This window comes from Neophocaena asiaeorientalis, unplaced genomic scaffold, assembly GCF_003031525.2.
Source record: "Neophocaena asiaeorientalis asiaeorientalis breed wild unplaced genomic scaffold, Neophocaena_asiaeorientalis_V1.1 scaffold327, whole genome shotgun sequence".
Classification (NCBI taxonomy): domain Eukaryota; kingdom Metazoa; phylum Chordata; class Mammalia; order Artiodactyla; family Phocoenidae; genus Neophocaena; species Neophocaena asiaeorientalis.
This window is the reverse complement of record NW_020174560.1, coordinates 366,932-385,080: the sequence shown is the minus strand read 5'-3', so window position 1 is coordinate 385,080 and position 18,149 is coordinate 366,932.

The window sequence follows — 18,149 nt, the reverse complement described above, 5'->3', positions numbered from 1 at the left end:
TATATATATATATATATATATATATATATATATATATAATAGAATATTACTCAGCCATAAAAAAAGAATGAAATCTTGACATTTGCAACAGCATGAATGGACTTAGAGAGTATTATGCTAAGTGAAATAAGTCAGAAGGAAGACAAATAACTTATGATCTCACATGTGACATTTAAAAAACAAGATAAACAGAAACAACTCATAGATACAGAGAAGAAACTGGTGGTTGCCAGAGAGGAGGGGTTGAGGGGGATGACAAAATAGGTGGTGGTGATTAAGAGGTATGAACTTCCAGTTATAAAATAAATAAGTCCTGGGGTTGTAATGTACAGCATAAGAAATATAGTCAATAATAGTGTAGTATCTTTGTATGGTGACAGACGGTAACTAGATTTACAAAGTGGTGATCACTTTGTAATGTAAAAAATATCAAATCACTATGTTATACACCTGAATCTAACATAATATTGTATGTCAGTTATAACTCAATAAAAATAATAAACCAATACCTAAATATATTTTTTAATACTATATCTTTTGAAAGTAAAAGACTGAAAATAAATTAATTAAACACTTATTTCAGGAGCTCAGGAAGGAAAAAAAAATACAGCAAAAGAAACCTAAGGAAAAATAAAAAAGTAAAGATAAAAGCTGAAAGTTATAAAATTATAAAAAGAAAAAGAATCAAAGATATTGTACTTAAGGAAATTGAAGTAAGTAGAGAAAACCTGATACTAGTGAAAGAGAAAAAAGAAAAAGGATGAATTAGTAAGTAAACTCATAAGCTAGTTCTTTTGGAAAAGATACAATTGATAAAAGATCATTATTTTTATCAAAAAAAGGAGAAAACAAACATAGTGAGAAGTAAGAATGAGAATTTAATTATAGATTATAAGATGTTATTTTGCTCAAATATACACAAGTATATTGAAAACCTGCATCAAATAGGTAATTTTGTAGAAAAATATAAATTATTTCATACTTCAGGGATGAGGAGGACCTTTCTCAGCAAGAAATAAACCTCAAAAGCTGAAAGGAAAATATTGATATGCTTGTCTACTTTATAAGCTTTTGACAGTAAGATAGAGAAATTCAAAAGACTAATGACCAACTGGAGAAGAAATACTTGCAACCTATATATATATATACTTCACTGAGGAAAAAATACTTGCAACCTAAGGAAACAACTTTCTTTAATATATGAAAAATTCATTTAATCAATGAGAAAAATAACATTAACCCTATAGAAAAATGGACAAAGAACACAAACTGGTAGTATACAAAAGATAAATGGCAGGTAAAAAAAAAAAAATCAATCTCACTATGAATTAAATGCAACCCATTTTTCATCTACGAGATCGATAAGTAAAACAATTACTTGACAAATCACAATATGGAGAGTTTGGAAAACAGAAACTTTAGTAAAATGTATATGAGACTGTAAATTCTCAACTGTCATTGCAATTTGCAATGTTTGTCAAAATTAAGAAGAGATGTCCTTTGACCAACCAACTCCAATGACTAAATAATGATCTTCAGAAATATTGACACATTTGAGCAAAGGCATGTATACAACGTAGTTCATGGCAGCATAATAAGAGAACACTGATAGCAGCTTAAATGTCTATCATTGTAGAACTGATTAAATACAGAATGCTATCTTTATAGAGTGGAATATTGTAGGGTGATGTGAAATAGTGTACTAATATGAAATCATATTTAAGATATATTATTAAATACAAATGCAACTTACTGTTTATCTAATTCTCCCATACTTGGGGAAAATTTGTCTACAAAAACATATATGCTTGTATAAATGGAATATTTCTGGAAGGATACCGAAGAGATTGACAATACCAGTTACATCTAGAAAGGGGGTTGGAGGGGGTTTTAATGGTGGCAGTAAGATTAAATTTTCACTATAGTCCTTTGGTTTTGGGTGGCTGTTTTCTATTGGTGTGTGTGTGTGTGTGTGTGTGTGTGTGTGTGTGTGTGTGTGTGTGTGTGTATGTATATATATATATATATATACATACAGACACATATACATCTATGTATATATATATATGTATTTAAAATAAAGATTAATTAATGAGACAAAACCAAAATGAAAAAAAATAGCAGAAAATACGTGGAACATATTTTACATCATATTCTTGTGCAATGTTTAACACTATGGATTCCATATTTCCTAAAAAAATTAGCTAAGAACTTGTTTTTAGCCCCCATTTCTGTATTTATCAACTTTACTCAATAGAAATACAATTAAATTCCTCTTAATCTAACTCAGGGTATCAAATATCTTGAATGTTTTAAAAGAGGAATGCTGTCATTTGTCATTTAGTTTTATCATTAGGATTTATCTTATCTTAGTAATTCATTTAGCTTGGCGATGTGCTAGGGCTGGTATGTCATATTTTAAGTCAGGTTTAATTTAAAATTTCAAATGAAATTTTAGGTCTGTTAGAATCCAAAATATATAAAACTTATGAAAATATTTTAGTTCACATGAAACATTCTAATGAGGGATATTTGAGGCTTGAATACTGGACTTCACCAACTTGAGTACAAATGGGGTTATATTCCTGTCCTAGATATGTTAATGATTTCATCATATATGAGTTCTAAGTACACGGTGAATTGGCCTTAAGCAAAATTGTGAAGTACAGAGTTTGTCCTCATCACATTGCTCATTTGAGTTTCACATTCACATTCATACATTTAGTGAATCTTACCTAACTGTCCTAGATATTCCCCCAATTCCTATCCTTCTAACAAGTCAAACTACTGGAAAAAAATAGCTCACTGTAATAGTAAAATCTAACATTTATTGAGCACTTTAATATATGCCAAGGGCTGCACTGGGCACATTTCTTACATTATCTTGTTTAACACTATTTTTTTTCTTTCCTATTGCCTTTTTTTTATTGACTTTTTTTAAACATCTTTATTGAAGTATAATTGCTTTACAATGGTGTGTTAGTTTCTGCTTTACAACAGAGTGAATCCATTATGCATATACATATGTTCCCATATCTCTTCCCTCTTGCATCTCCCTCCCTCCCACCCTCCTTATCCCACCCCTCTAGGTGGTCACAAAGCACCAAGCTGATCTCCCTGTGCTATACAGCTGCTTCCCACTAGCTATCTATTTTACGTTTGGTAGTGTATATATGACCATGCCACTCTCACTTTGTCACAGCTTACCCTTCCCCCTCCCCATATCCTCAAGTTCATTCTCTAGTAGTTCTGTCTTTATTCCCATCTTGCCCCTAGGTTCTTCATGAACTTTTTCATTTCTTCTTAGATTCCATAGATATGTGTTAGCATACAGTATTTGTTTTTCTCTTTCTGACTTACTTCACTCTGTATGACATACTCTAGGTCCATCTGCCTCACTACAAATAACTCAATTTCATTTCTTTTTATGGCTGAGTAATATTCCATTGTATATATGTGCCACATCTTCTTTATCCATTCATCTGTTGATGGACACTTAGGTTGATTCCATGTCCTGGCTATTGTAAATAGAGCTGCAGTGAACATTTTGGTACATGACTCTTTCTGAGTTATGGTTTTCTCAGGATATATGCCCAGTAGTGGGATTGCTGGGTCATTTGGTAGTTCTATTTTTAGTTTTTTAAGGAACCTCCATACTGTTCTCCATAGTGGCTGTATCAATTTACATTCCCACCAACAGTGCAAGAGGTGTTTCCCTTTTCTCCACACCCTGTCCAGCATTTATTGTTTCTAGAGTTTTTGATGATGGCCATTCTGACCAGTGTGAGATGATACCTCATTGTCATTTTGATTTGCATTTCTCTAATGATTAGTGATGTTGAGCATCCTTTCATGTGTTTGTTGGCAGCCTGTATATCTTCTTTGGAGAAATGTCTATTTAGGTCTTCTGCCCAATTTTGGATTACGTTGTTTGTTTTTTTAATATTGAGCTGCATGAGCTGTTTGTAAATTTTGGAGATTAATCCTTTGTCAGTTGCTTCATTTGCAAATATTTTCTCCCATTCTGAGGGTTGTCTTTTTGTCTTGTTTATGGTTTCCTTTGCACAGCAACTATTTCACCTTGAGGGGAGTGTAAATTGGTTAGGTCATTTTGGCAGTATATATTAAAAATAAAAATGTCTTTAGCTTCTGTTCCACCAAGCTCTTTTCTTTGCTTTTACTTTAGATAAACACTTTTATACCTGCATATTGAGAATGTGAATATGGAAATATTATAGAATAGTTCAAACGAATAATATTACTTTACATGTACTAATCTGGGTATAACTCCAGAAAATATGCTGAATGAAAAAGTAAGTTAAAGAACATTATATAGAATATAATATTATCTGTATATATATAAAAAAAAGAAATATGTGAGACTAAACTATCTACAAAATTAGTTATAACTGTACAGAAGAAGTTCTGGAATAAAATACCAAAAAAATCAATAAAAGTAACTACTGCTCAGATCAAACTAGGGCTAGGGGTAGTGGTCAAAGAAAATTTCTATCTGCAATGTTTAAAAGTTTGCAAAAGTAACATTTTTGCAAATTTTATTGAAGTTTTTCAAATTTTAAGAAGATATTTTTTGAGAGTTGCTTTTCACATAAAAAGAAAGACTACTTTTATTTTTGAAACTATTGTTAAAGACACATAATTTCCCCCTTTTGCCTTGGCTGCTTGGGACCTTCAGAGTAAATTTAGTGTACAATTAGATTTCATTTTCAGGAGGAATTGGCATAGTCTAGACAGCAAGGAGCAACTCTATTTACCAGGTTCTTTTCATCTCTAAGGCTATTTAATCTAAATAGCAAACCTGCCAACAAAATGTGATTATTACTAATTTTATAGATCAATAAACTAAGAATTAGAAAAGTTATGCAGATTTCCCAAGATCCCATTTCTTGTTAGTGTGAGTATATGAGTAAAACATTGTTGTGGAATAAACCTTCTAGCATATTGTACAGGCTTATGCTGTCAACAGAAAACTCTAGATTTCAGGAAATCAGGTTAATTTGTGGCTAGTCTCTCTTTCTCAAATGTTCTTGCTGTCCCTTGTCCATCATCCTAAGTGATTACTCTTTTACTTTAATCCTTTGATTAAAAGCACATATGTTTGGAAAAGGTATCCTCTTAAAGACAGCATTTTTATGTTGTGAACAGATCTAAGGTGATCTCCAGTGACCCTCACCTCCTTGTGTCCATGCCTTTGTGTGATTCCCTTCCATTGACTTATGACTTTCTTCTGACCAACAGAATATGGCAAGAATGAAAGGAAACTGCCATGATCACAATACCTTTCCTGAGGCTCCATCTTGCTGGCCGATATGCTATAGAGATTTTCCTTTCTGGCAGCCATGTTGAAGAATTCTACATGACAAGAAACAGAAAGTGGCCTAGGAGCTCGGGGAAGCCTCCCAGCAACAGCCAACAAAAAGCTGAAGCTCTTAATCCTATAGCTACAAGGAAATGAATTCTATCAACCTGAGTGAGCTTAGAAGAAAATTCTTTCCCCAACAAGAATGAAGCCTGGCCAACACACTGTTTGCAGTCTTGTGAAACCCTAAGTAGAGGACCTAGTGGAGTCTGATGCCCAGAAACTGTGAAGTAATAAATGTGTATTGTTTCAAGCTGCTAGGTTTGTGGTAATTTGTTACACAGCAGTTGATAACTAATATAAATAATCAGGCATAAATTACCATGAAGGAGTTTAAAATCTCTTGTGAATTTGGCTTAGTGATATTAAAGGACAGGAGAAAAGGGTATCTAAGAGTGTGGACAGAGCTGCCCCTAAGAGAGAGGGTAATATGTGTGGAAAGAAGAGATTGACTAAAGGTTTCTGATGATGATTCATGCTGGCTGCATGATTTTGTCCAAGGCCATGTAGAGAATATTTATTGATTGGATATTCCTATTCCATTTTTTTTTAATATGAATAAAAGCCTCCGCAAAATGTTTTTTCTAGGCAAGCATTAAACCCCTAGATTAGTTCAAGCCAACTGAGTCAAGATGGACAGCTAAAAGTTATTAGAAGCATTTTCTTTTGAGCCTCTTGTTAAGATACTACAAATCTGATGTGAGTTACAATCGCTAAGGGATACCATGGCCTATTGGTCAAAATGTTAGTTATTTTCTGGTATCACACTTACCCAGACCATTCTGTCCCTTCTAAGTCTCTGCTCTGGGATAATTAGCTGTCACTGTGGATTTTCAGAACTGCTTCATTGACTCTCCTTCTCAGTGATGAGAGGGAAATTATAGTTCTCTTAAGCATTCCTCTCTATCATCCCACAGTGTAATGCTACTGGTGAATTTTTCCATATCCTATTAAATGTCAGATAATCAACAGTCTCATCCTACCAAGAATCTTAAGTTTTAAACTCTCAGGTTTTATGGTTCTAGTTCTCTGCATAATTCCTTCAATTTTTAAGTAACACAAAATAATTATTCTTGCATCTGGTGCAAGAAATGTTTGTGTCATTTGAATTTAGTAAATATATGAAGTGCAGATTGAATAATTCTTTCCTATATGAGTCTGCATCTATTAACTTAAAGGAGTGTCAGGAAGAAAGAACAGGGAATTTGGAGTAAGGCAGACCAGGAATTGCATATTGGTTCTGCCACTTGCTTTCTGGCTATGATCTCATTAGACCTCAGTTTTCTCATGAATGATGATAACATCTATGTCATACATTGTGAGTGAGAATCACATAAAGCATAAATATTAACAATGTAGGTGACTAGTTGTAGTTCAAACGAGGCCTTAGAGTAAAATAGAATGGGATTGAACAGAACCAAAGGTCAGAAGGTTCTGAAATCTCTGTCCTTTCCCTTCCTCTCTAAATCCTGAATTGGAATTCTCATAAAGAGTTAATTTTACTCAAAACATAATAACCATTATCTCCTTCTGGCTTCTATTTAAAATCCTATGTGATGCAGAGTAACTTCCTCCACATATTACATTTTTCTTTATCTCAAAGAGGCATCTGATAGAAAACAGAAGGATCTTTTATTTAACAAATAAAAATATGCAACTTTACATTTTTTATATGTATGTACTAGATGATGGGAGAACTCAAGGACTTGAAACATTATGATGATGGGGAGTGAGGAATCTGGAATAGTTTGAGATTATAGCTTAGCTGAAGTTGTTTTAAATCATAAAATGGAATATTAAAAAAGGAGAGAGGGAAGAAGGAAGGAAGGAAGGAAGGAGGAAGGTAGAAAGGAAGAAAGAAAGAAAGGTAGAAAGGAAGAAAAGGAGGGAGAGAGGAAGGAAAGAAGGAAAAAGAAAAAGAATAAAACCTTGGAAGGCAAATGTGACAAACACTCCTTTCTCTTTGGATGAAGGCTGTAGTTCCACATAGAATGTGGAATGCTGTCTAGTGACTGGGTGGTGAGAGGGTGCATGGAATTAAAAGAGATAGTAGATCAAATGTGCAAGGGCTGATTCATAAAATCTCTGTTGGTTATCCTCCCTTGGGCCCCAGATCTATTCTCTGCCCTTCCTGCTCTTTCTGTGCACTGATGTCAACTGAGGTTGGTGTTTGTATGCTGCATGACCTGGGCTCCCCAATGCAATGCTTAATACATGCTGGTCCCTTTCTTCTCCTCTCCCTGGTCTAGTTTTTCCACTGTCAAGAAGTAGTACATTTTTTCCAAAAAGTCAATAATCTCCTGTGAAAGGAGTCTTAGCTTAAGAATGAGAACCCAAGATGTGTCCATGACTCACTTATGCACTAGCTTCCATATCTGTGGTGTCACAAACACATTTCAGGTTGAGTGAACATTTATTTTTGTGTATTAATAAATAGCCTGTCATTTGAGCTTTAATGGGCTCTGCTGTGTTTAATGAATGGGGGATCCAATCAGCCTCTCTCTAGAAAAAGGTTAGCAGGATGAAACTTACCATATCTGGAGCCATATAGCAGCACAAAACATTCATAAAACCTTGTCATGCTGTAAAGTGCTTTGATACCATGTGAAGCTACATTCTGGTTGTTTTATTTTTTAAAATCTTTCAGGTATATCATATTAATGCCTCTTCAGATAATGAGAGATGATGCTTTAATACAAACATACAGAGAGCCAGACAAACAGACTCATGCACACACATTCAGGGACATCCAAATGCAATCAAGTAAAGCCTGGAGGGAACTGTTACAATGTATCTTGGTGTCTGAGACATCATGTTAATTGTGTTGAGTGAGACCTGGGCAAAAAGAAAGACAAAGAGGAGGTCATGCTCTATAACACTGAGCAGTTGAAATAACATTTTGTGTCTGATATGGGCCAGGCAGTTTCAAATATATGTGATTTAATTCTCCTGGAAACCCTCAAAAATAAGTATTATTTTGTGCTTTTCCAGAGAAGGGATCGAAATTCAGGGAAGCAAAATGATTTGGCCAACACCACACAGTGAACATATCACAGAGCTCATACCTGAATTCAAGTCCTCTGACGTGGTGCCCATTGCTTTTAATACAACACTCATCTATCTGCTTTCAGAGCTTTTAATAGCCACCCACCTAAAACCTTAGGACTCAAAGTAGGTTTGGGGTTCATTCATTAACCTTCTTGCTCTGATAGTGATGTCTTTGGAAGGCAGTAATTACATTACCTTCACTCACCGAGTCCTCATAACTCCTGTAATCAAGGAAAAGGTAGATGAAAATATAATGAGAATGAAGAGGTTGATTTAAAAACTGCCCAATGGAGAGGACACGAAAGAAATTTGTCTTCAAGAAAATTACACAGGTTTATCCCCAAATATGATAGAAAGAACCAGAAGATCTAGACTCAAGTTGTCACTCCTTGTGGGCCACAGTGAGGCTCCCCAGAACATATATATGCAGAAAATATGATTGCAGTGAAAATTCAGCTGCAAAGCAAACAGAATCTATGAAAGTAAAAATATATAAATTTAATTTAAAGACCAAAAATGGCTCCTATAATTGAGATTTGGTGGCAACCTGCTTGTCTGTTGGGCATTAATCAGCCATGAAATGTTGAAAAAGGAGAGTTAGAGGGTATAATAGATCCCTGTGAACCTACTCAGGTTCCTTCAACTCTACCTACCCTTTGGACCACGTGGACCCTATCAGGGACTGACCATCCACTTGTCTAGGGAGTACTGGGCCCTCTTGTGTACCTCGGCTGCACAGCTGTGATAACCTCCCTCAGGTCAGGGTTTTGGGCTCCTCTTGCCATTTCCACATTTTGATGAAGCACACACTGCAGGATATGGGATCTGGCATCCCAAATGGCCTTCAAAATGGCCAGATGGTAGAACTCAGTAATGCAGGGGATTCTTTGTGGGGAGAACTTTGACTAAAGGGAAATAGACAGTGGGAAGAAACCAGGCAGACATATTCTCTCTTATTTCTCTTTCCCGTGGCATTTCCAAGACATGGTTACTACAAATACACACTCCAGGACATATGTTGCCCTGCCATCAGTTGGGTTCCCAAACCCCTGATCCTTTTACTGCTGTTCCCCCTCAGTCCATCTAACTATTGGAGGACTGTTCCTGTGGCCATGCTGACATGCACCCCAGGACAGATACTACCCTCCTGTGATCAGGCTCCAAACACCTGACTTCTTCTGCATGCCTGCCTGTCAGTCTCAGTTTGTTTCTACCTTGGAGAGGTGTTTTCTGATGACTGTGGACCAAGTCTGGCTTGTGGAAGCCAGTGAATTTCTACACCGTCCAATTGGTTACAACCACATCTTTTTATGAATCCCAGGCTTAGAGGGGGGTATCCCTGCCAAGTGGCCCTTTTTTGGGGTACTCTCCTTCAGTCATAGGGTATTCTTAATAGTTATCTCTATCTTTATAGTTACCCCTTTGGTATAGTTACTGATTCTCTATATTAAATTATTTTCTGTTCAAATTACTGTGTAATTTCTATCTCCTGATTGGACCTTGGTTCACCAGGTAAATGGTGACCCAAAACCATGACCCAACATCATCATGGGACAAAAGGGGAATATAAACCTATTTGAACTTCCCTCTTTCAAGCTAAGTCTTAATACTCTCCTCTGTAAAATGGGAATAATAATGTACCTAATAATGTACCCAATAATGTACCTAATAATAATGTACCTAACGTTAAGAATTAAGGGAGATTATATATACCTAAACTTTACAAATTTCAAAGTACTCTATTATATTCTGGGGAAAGCTCGATCTTTTAATGGAAATGAGACTCTTAACTCTTTACTCAGTTAACTGTTGCTTATCCTTCATGTCTCTTGTATATTTCACCATTCAGGAAACATTTCTTCAGTCATCAGAATTGTGTTAGGTGCCCCAAGGGCTTATCCTTATCACACTGCTAAGGACTTCTCTCCATTATATCACTCAGTCTTCTGCATTATAATTGCCTGTTTGATAAATTTTATATAGAGGTCAGGGCATCTGTTCACTGTAGAGTCTCTAGCTTTTAATGTCCAATAGAGAAAAAGCATCTTATAAATGTTTGTTGAATGAATAAAATACATCTGAATGGGCAAATCAGTGTGTCACTGGGGGAAAAAAAGCTAGTTTCAAAGAATTAATGTAATTTTTCCAAGAGAAAAAAATAAATAAATGTTATTTTATGCACTGAGAATATTGTAAATGGTGGTATCAAAGTGCATGACCTTTTGGCGAATTGTGGAGTAGTCTGTTGTGTCCAGAGCTTATTGTACCTGGGAGGAGGTAGGAATGTTGGTGGGAAGTGATGTAAGAAAAATAAACTGAGGTCAGGCTAAATGCTGAGCTACTCAGCCTGGACTTAATTATCAGGCCTTGGAGAACAATCAAAGACTGAAACCTAGGCATGACATGAGAAAAAAGGGGAATATGATCCACTTGGTAACTCTTGCAGTGCATAACAATTTTCTATGGAATAGGGAAAGAAAAGAGCTTTAAATGGAAAATGATTGATCTGCTTTTCTTGGCATATAATCCAAAGGGTTGCCATCCTTTTCTATGCACTAAATCAAGAAACCATAAGAAATAGTGACATCCTTCAAGACCTCAGGAACAGCCAAAAGAGAATAAAGTCATGACATGAATGAGCTGCACCTCAGTGCTAGAATCCTGGGATGAAATAGTCATAATTATATCGGACTCACCCTGGAGATGCCCATGCATTTGGGTCTTGAGCAGTATTCAAACAGAATACCATATGAGTGGTGTTATACGGAGCTGCAAAATCTAGTATCCCTGGGCCTCACAGAAACAGGAATTTAGGATTTTATTCATTTTCTTTAGAATGTTTCACTATAATATAAATATTAACCAGATCTAGTATTTTTTTTGTCATTGCTTGCCAGATACCATGAAATGTATGGTATTTTGGCAACTGCTGAGCTCTGAGACAAACTGATGACAAACTTGCATACGAGAGAGTCATTTGGAAATTTTAATAGAGTCAAATTATCTCTCTTTAAGGCACTAATCTACAGTTTTTTAAATGAACTATTTTGAGACATCCTATTTATGAGACCAGCAGAGTAAGTGTCTAAAAATTCCTACAGATTTCAATCTATTGAAATTTAATTTTGAGGGAGCCCATTTCATGGTCTGTTTGTATCACAGGAACAATCTAACAAGATGGAAAGTGAACAGAATTGCTACGTTACATCTTGCTTTGTACTCTAAAATGTGACATTTAAAGCTAAAGGCCTTTAAGAATTTGTAATTAATGTTAAATTCTGGCATTGAGAAGAGGACATCTGTGCTTAATCAGAATTTTGGGGTTTTTTTGTTTTGTTTTGTTTTTTTGTGTGTGGTGCACAAGGAAAAAGCAGATCTTTGAACTTGTAAAAATGTTGATGTTATTACAGCAATAAATAGACAACAGGGTGTGAGTTACTAGCTCATTAATGCAGGCTTCTTGATTAAAGTCAATTTGATTCTACCATTATGACTTATCACATGCCTGAGGCACACATTAAAGAATCCAAATCACACATGCCTAGACTTGTTTTATTGTTTAATTATTTATAACTATTATTGCTTGATGTAACAAAGCACTCAATAAAATTTAATAGAAATTTACTATTTTCATGATATAAAGTTTTCCTTCTTAAACTTAATCTGGACAGCTACCTACTCTCTGCCACTCACCAAATTATAATCTCACAAATAAACTACACTAGATAAGAAAAATGATGATACAACTTTTCATATGTGTACACTCACTAAGAGTCTCAAAGCAATTTACAAACATTGATTATGTTTCAATGCATGCCCCTGGGTTATATAGCTGCTAATATTTTTCATCTGTCAAATAGGATGTATGGAATTTGTTTAGACAACTTTTTTTATTCCCAATTTTACCCTTGGCTACTTAGAGTCTGTAATCCTGTGAAGTTAAAAGGAGTTAAGAAGATCATGTTTACTAAGAGAGCAAAAATATCTGGATACAATTATACAACTAGGATAGAGTGAATTTTTGAAAAACATATGAAAAAATATAAAATGCTCTAATTCCAAGTCCTAGGGTAATCCTTTTCAAAATATCATGCTTTTAAGAAGTCTACCTAACTTTACACTTGCTATTTTTTCTTTCTTCTTCTCCCTTACTCCAATCCTCTATTAACTCAGTCTTTTAGACCCTTAGCAAAAAATTATTCGAGTGAAATTTTCTCTCACTTTTGTCCCCTTAAGCAGATTAACGATTGTTTTTTTCCTACACCAACTATACCTATATAACTTAGTTTATAGCACTTACCTTAATGTACTGCATCTATGTTATATCAATGAATGTCCAGTCAGGAAAACAGAAATAGAGAGTGACTTAAATAAGGAATTGGAATTGGAAGAGCAAAAGGGAGAAAAGGATTTCTCCAGAGATGGGAACTTTGCTACAGTTCCTACCGTAGTCCATAAACCTGCCCTGGCTGCTGGATTGAAGGAATCCTCACTGTCATTTCTACTACTACAGTTTGAGTCACTGTAGTTGATGCTACAGGGAGCATCACTGAGCGGGAGCTGTCCCTGCTAATGTTTGAATCACCAATGACACTGGAGTCACTAATGACGCTGGAGCCCTTGGTTACCTGAAATCTCTTTCTGCTGCTGCTGCAGGAACCAGAAGCAGAGAACATATATTCTCTCTTTTTCCAAACTACTAAAATCCCACCAGTGCCTCTTATTGGCATATCTCAACAAGAGCACAATCAGCCAAAGGGACTTAGCATTGTAGTTTTCATGCTTTCAGCTCAGCAATAGAATGGCGAATATAGAACAAGTCCAAGTCTGAGAGCCAACAGACAAATCACGGATATTTGTCTGCATTTGGACACAGGATGATTCTTGCTGCTTCTTGCTAATACAATACAAGAGGGCAAGTCAAGAGAAGAACTATAACAATAATTTAGCAAGAGATTTTTGTGACTTGAAAATAGTGGAGATGGTGATGCCAACAGTATCAGCCATGAGTGAAATTGCAGCTCGCCCTCCATCTCCTATTGCTGAGGATCCTTCAGCTCTACCATCTCCCACCTCTTCTCCCTCCTCCAGTCAGTAACTCATTTTGACTGTTCACTCAATGCCAGTCCCTGTGTGCCAGCTGTTGTACTGTGCTGTACTACTGTACTTTTTAAGGTACTGTACAGTAAGATTAAAAGTGTTTTGTTTTTTGTGTTTGTTTTTTATGTATTATTTGTGTGAAAAGCATTATAAACCTATTACAGAACAGTACCATATAGCCAATTGTGTTAGCTGAGTACCTAGGCTAACTTTGTTGGACTTATGAACAAATTGGACTTATGAACGTGCTCTTGGAATGGAGCCTGTTTGTATGTAGGGGACTTACTGTATCTGTAGCTGAAGAAAGTTTACGGAGTATATCTTTTCTTTCTAATTATTATTACCTATGGTAACCAGGACCCAAGACAGAGAATAATGGTGCATTTTACTTAAGGCAGTGTAGGTGACTAGGAAATGGAGATCCTAGAACCAGGGCAACATATTGCTTTTAAAACATAAAAAGAGAAACTTCCCACTTAATTAAATCATGGGAAGTTTATTTGTTTTATGAGCATCTTGAATGATTACAATGCACACACCAGCTCTTCTGTTTAAACATGGCTTATTCAGCCTGCGATCGGTATTGCAGAAACTCAGGTTGGTATCTTGTACTGACAGAATGTCAAGCAAGTTTGACAGCCAACTGCTATTTCCAAGGGAACTTCTTCACCTGCCTCCTAGAGCAGGATTATAAAAAGTGTGACTTAAAGCCTAAATTGAGTATAGTCACTTCTACTCTCTGATGTAGGTATCTAGTGTGAGAATTGCACCTCATCATTGGAACCTCCCACATAGAGTGACTTAGGTGGGAGGAAGGAAGGATTGATGAATTTTTCAAAGCCTTTGACAGCTCCTCAGACCTACCAAAAAGGAAATCTGGATATATGGCTTTTATTTTTGCAGAGTACATTATAGAATCTTTGGATATGCAAAGGTAGGTAGAATAATGGATGGAAAGCAAAATTATTCTGCAGATTTGTAGTGAAAATTGTATTATGAGGATGGACAGTGAGAAGATGACCAATTAAATGGCCAATGAGAAATTCTGTACTGTTGGGTGATTAAATAACTTTTTTTTAATAGCTATTGCTAATATTTTAAGCAATACACTTTTCTGTGTATTGCTTCCAATCACACAAAACCTTCAGTAAACTTTGCTACTCATAAGTGCTTTACTTAAGAGTATTTTTGGAAAATTAAAGAAAAAAGGGCTGAGTGTTCCATCTGGGTTGGTACAAAACAGACAGAAGAGAATGGCTGCTGGAGGTGATAGGTAAGTGAAATAATCATCAGAGAGAGTGGAAAATCAGACCATGAAAAATAAGCCCTTGGTAATTTACAGAAATGTTGCTGGCCAGAACAACAATATTGATTAAAGTACAAAGAACAGGGTGATAAGAATTGACATCTGGATATAGACAATAATCCTGAAGTGGTGGGTGTGTGTGTGTGTGTGTGTGTGTGTGTGTGTGTGTGTGTGTGTGTGGTTTATATGTGTTGACTGTGGTTGGGGGTTTGGAGTTGGGAATAAGATAAAGTGATCCTTCCCCAGCATAATATGGACCGTCATAATTGTGTGATGTCTGACCTGGGAGTTAGGATAACAGGTTTTAAGTCTCAGTTAATTAACTGAATGAGTTATTCTTTTAAGTCTTTCCCTGCAGGGGGTATATGTTTCCTCAATTGAATAATCATGAAATTGGAGCTTGTTAAGTGATATATAAGAATTTATGTAAGTCAAATCCTATGACTTACAATTTAAGCTATTTTGATACAAGTGCTTCCCCTGAGAAAATATATAACATAGTTAAATCAATAATTTTCATTTTAGTTATGAAAGTATTTTTTAAAATTCTGAGGCATTACCTAAAGGTAAAGGTTACTATGGCTTTACTGGTTAATTATCTGCTCCCATCTCACAGAATCCCTCCTTTGAATAATGTTGGGAAGGAAAATACAACAGAACAAAATAGTTGGTTATCTTAGTCCAATTGGTCTGTGATAAGAAAAATACCATAGACTGGATGGCTTAAACAACAAACATTTATTTCTCACATTCTGGAGGCTAAGAAGTCCATCAAAGTGCCAGCAGGTCCAGTGTCTGGTGAGAATGGCTTTATGGCTCGTAAATGGCCATCTTCTTGCTGTATCCTCACATGGAGGAAAGGGCAGGGAGCTCTCTAGGGTCTATAGGGCATTAATCACATGAATGAAGGCTCCACCCTCATGACTTAATAACCTCCCAGAGGCCCCATCCCCTAATACCACTATACTGGAAGTTAGGTTTCAACATGTGAATTTTGGAGAGGCACAAACCTTCAGCCTATAGCAATTTCTGACACCCTAGCTGGATACAAGTCTAACTGCCAAAGCTCATATGGCAGAAGTGTAATTATTTTGAGATTCTTTCAATTAGCGTCAAGAGGCTTGACCGAGGACTCAAAAGACCCATTCTGACTACTAACTTAGTCATTAACAAACTCTGAGACCTTAAGCAAGTTTTTCTTAAACTTTCTAAGGCTTGGTTATCTGATCCATAGAAGAAGTTAGAAAATATCTGCACTGCTGACTCACAAATTTATAGTGACTTTAAAAGTTAGAATGTGAACTTGAAAGCACTTTGTGAACTAGAGAGTACTACGTAAATGTAAGAAATTATTACAATAGTTCTGTGTTAATCAATGACTTATTTCCCTCTAACTATTGCTTACTCTATTGATTGGTGATATAGAAATACTGCTAAATATGAAGATGGCTTAGAACAAGATGGGTATATCTGTTTATAAATGAGATTTATAGCATTCCTTGATTTCATAATACTAATAAATACAGCCCTTGACAGTTGTGGTTTTCCTCGTGGCTTCTTTATACGGCTTGACTGACTCTTTTCTGAAGATTTGTGTCTGTGTAAGCAAGCTCCCTGCGCCACAATCAGAGTTCCCATAAATCCCCAGTGTATTCATTGTGACAGTAACCACAACTCCTGCATCCTTACGAGACAACAGAGGGATGCCTTAGATGCCATGTTTCCTGTGGTTGGTGAAGATTTCAGAGTTTGGCTGTGTTTGCAGGGAAGGCAGAGTTTTTGGGGAAAATATGAATGCACTAAATTAAAGTCAATCCCAGTGCACATGCTGATAAAAGCCAAATGGTCCTTCATGATGATTCCTTGCACAGTTAGGACCTGAAAAAGTCAGAGGGATGTCTGCTGCTTCCTCTCCTTCCCTATGACTTAGAGTCCTGGATGCCAAATTAAAGAATAAAAGTCACTCAGCTTTTGCTGTAAGAACAAGGTTTGGACCCAACAGCAAACATTGCACCAGGAAAACCATTTCAATGTGTGGTGATATACAGGGTAAATCAATTAAATTCTCAAACTTGGGTCTATGCTTTGGAAAAAAACACAAGTGGGCCCTTTGACTTTTATGCCTGACAGATTAACACAGGGAGTAACTATAACATCATATTCCTTAAAAATAACTCTTAATTATTTAGGGAATACATTCCAAAGTCTTTGACAGTGTGGGCTCAGCCAACCTTTCCAGTTTAATTTTAAGCCAATCACTTCATATAACCTGTAAATTGGCAATGTCTAATTACTTCATACTTTATAAAACCTATAAATTGGCAATGTCTATAACCTGTAAATTGGCAATGTCTGTAAATTGGCAATGTCTAATTACTTCATACTTTATAAAACCTCTCATTCAATTTCTTGCCTCCATTCCTTTTTCCACATGCTATTCCATCTACCTGAAATATGTTTCCTTCTTGTCTTCTTTGAAAATTCTTATTCATGTTTTAATATTCAGATTAAATATTTATTAAGCAGCTTTGCTACATACACACACACACACACACACACACACACACACACACACACACACAAACCTCCCAAATTCAGGGGTTTCCAATGACAAGCATTTGTTCTCATGTTCACAGGTCTATAGTTCAAGTGATCCAGACTGGACTTAGTTTAGCATCTCTGCTTCAGGCTGTCTGCCAGCTGGACTTGGTTCTGGACTGCCAATTTGCTCTGAAACCCCAGCTGAAGTGACAGCATCTCTCCAGGGTATTTTCTTCTGGAGTGCAATGGCAAGCTCAAATCTGCGGGCAAGTTTTACACTTCTGCTAGTCTTATGTCCACTAAAGTTCCCTTACCTGAAGTAAATAACATGGCCAATTTCAACTTTAAGGAGTAGTGAGTACACTCCGCCCATCATGAGGTATTCAAAGGGTAGATATACTATTTTATCATAGTTAAGTCTGATTGGGTACAATTATTCAATTTAGCATAAATGTGAAGCTCTTCTTAGGCAAACTCAGAAATCTCTTCAGTGTTCTCTAAATACATTTTATAACTGATCACACTGAATTGTTCTTACTTAATAACATTTGTTTCTTCCAAATATGTGGGAAAATGTAAAGAGTTTTTGAATTTTTTTTTAGCATATAACACTGTATTTTGTTACAATAGAAGATCAATAAATGTTTGTTAGAATAGATGAATGAATGATCTGTATCACAAGCTGTCATATGAATCCTCTCTATAGAATCTTTCTATTGGTTTCAAACAGATTTCATGCTTTCTAGGAAATACAGGAGAAACCAAATGTGAAAA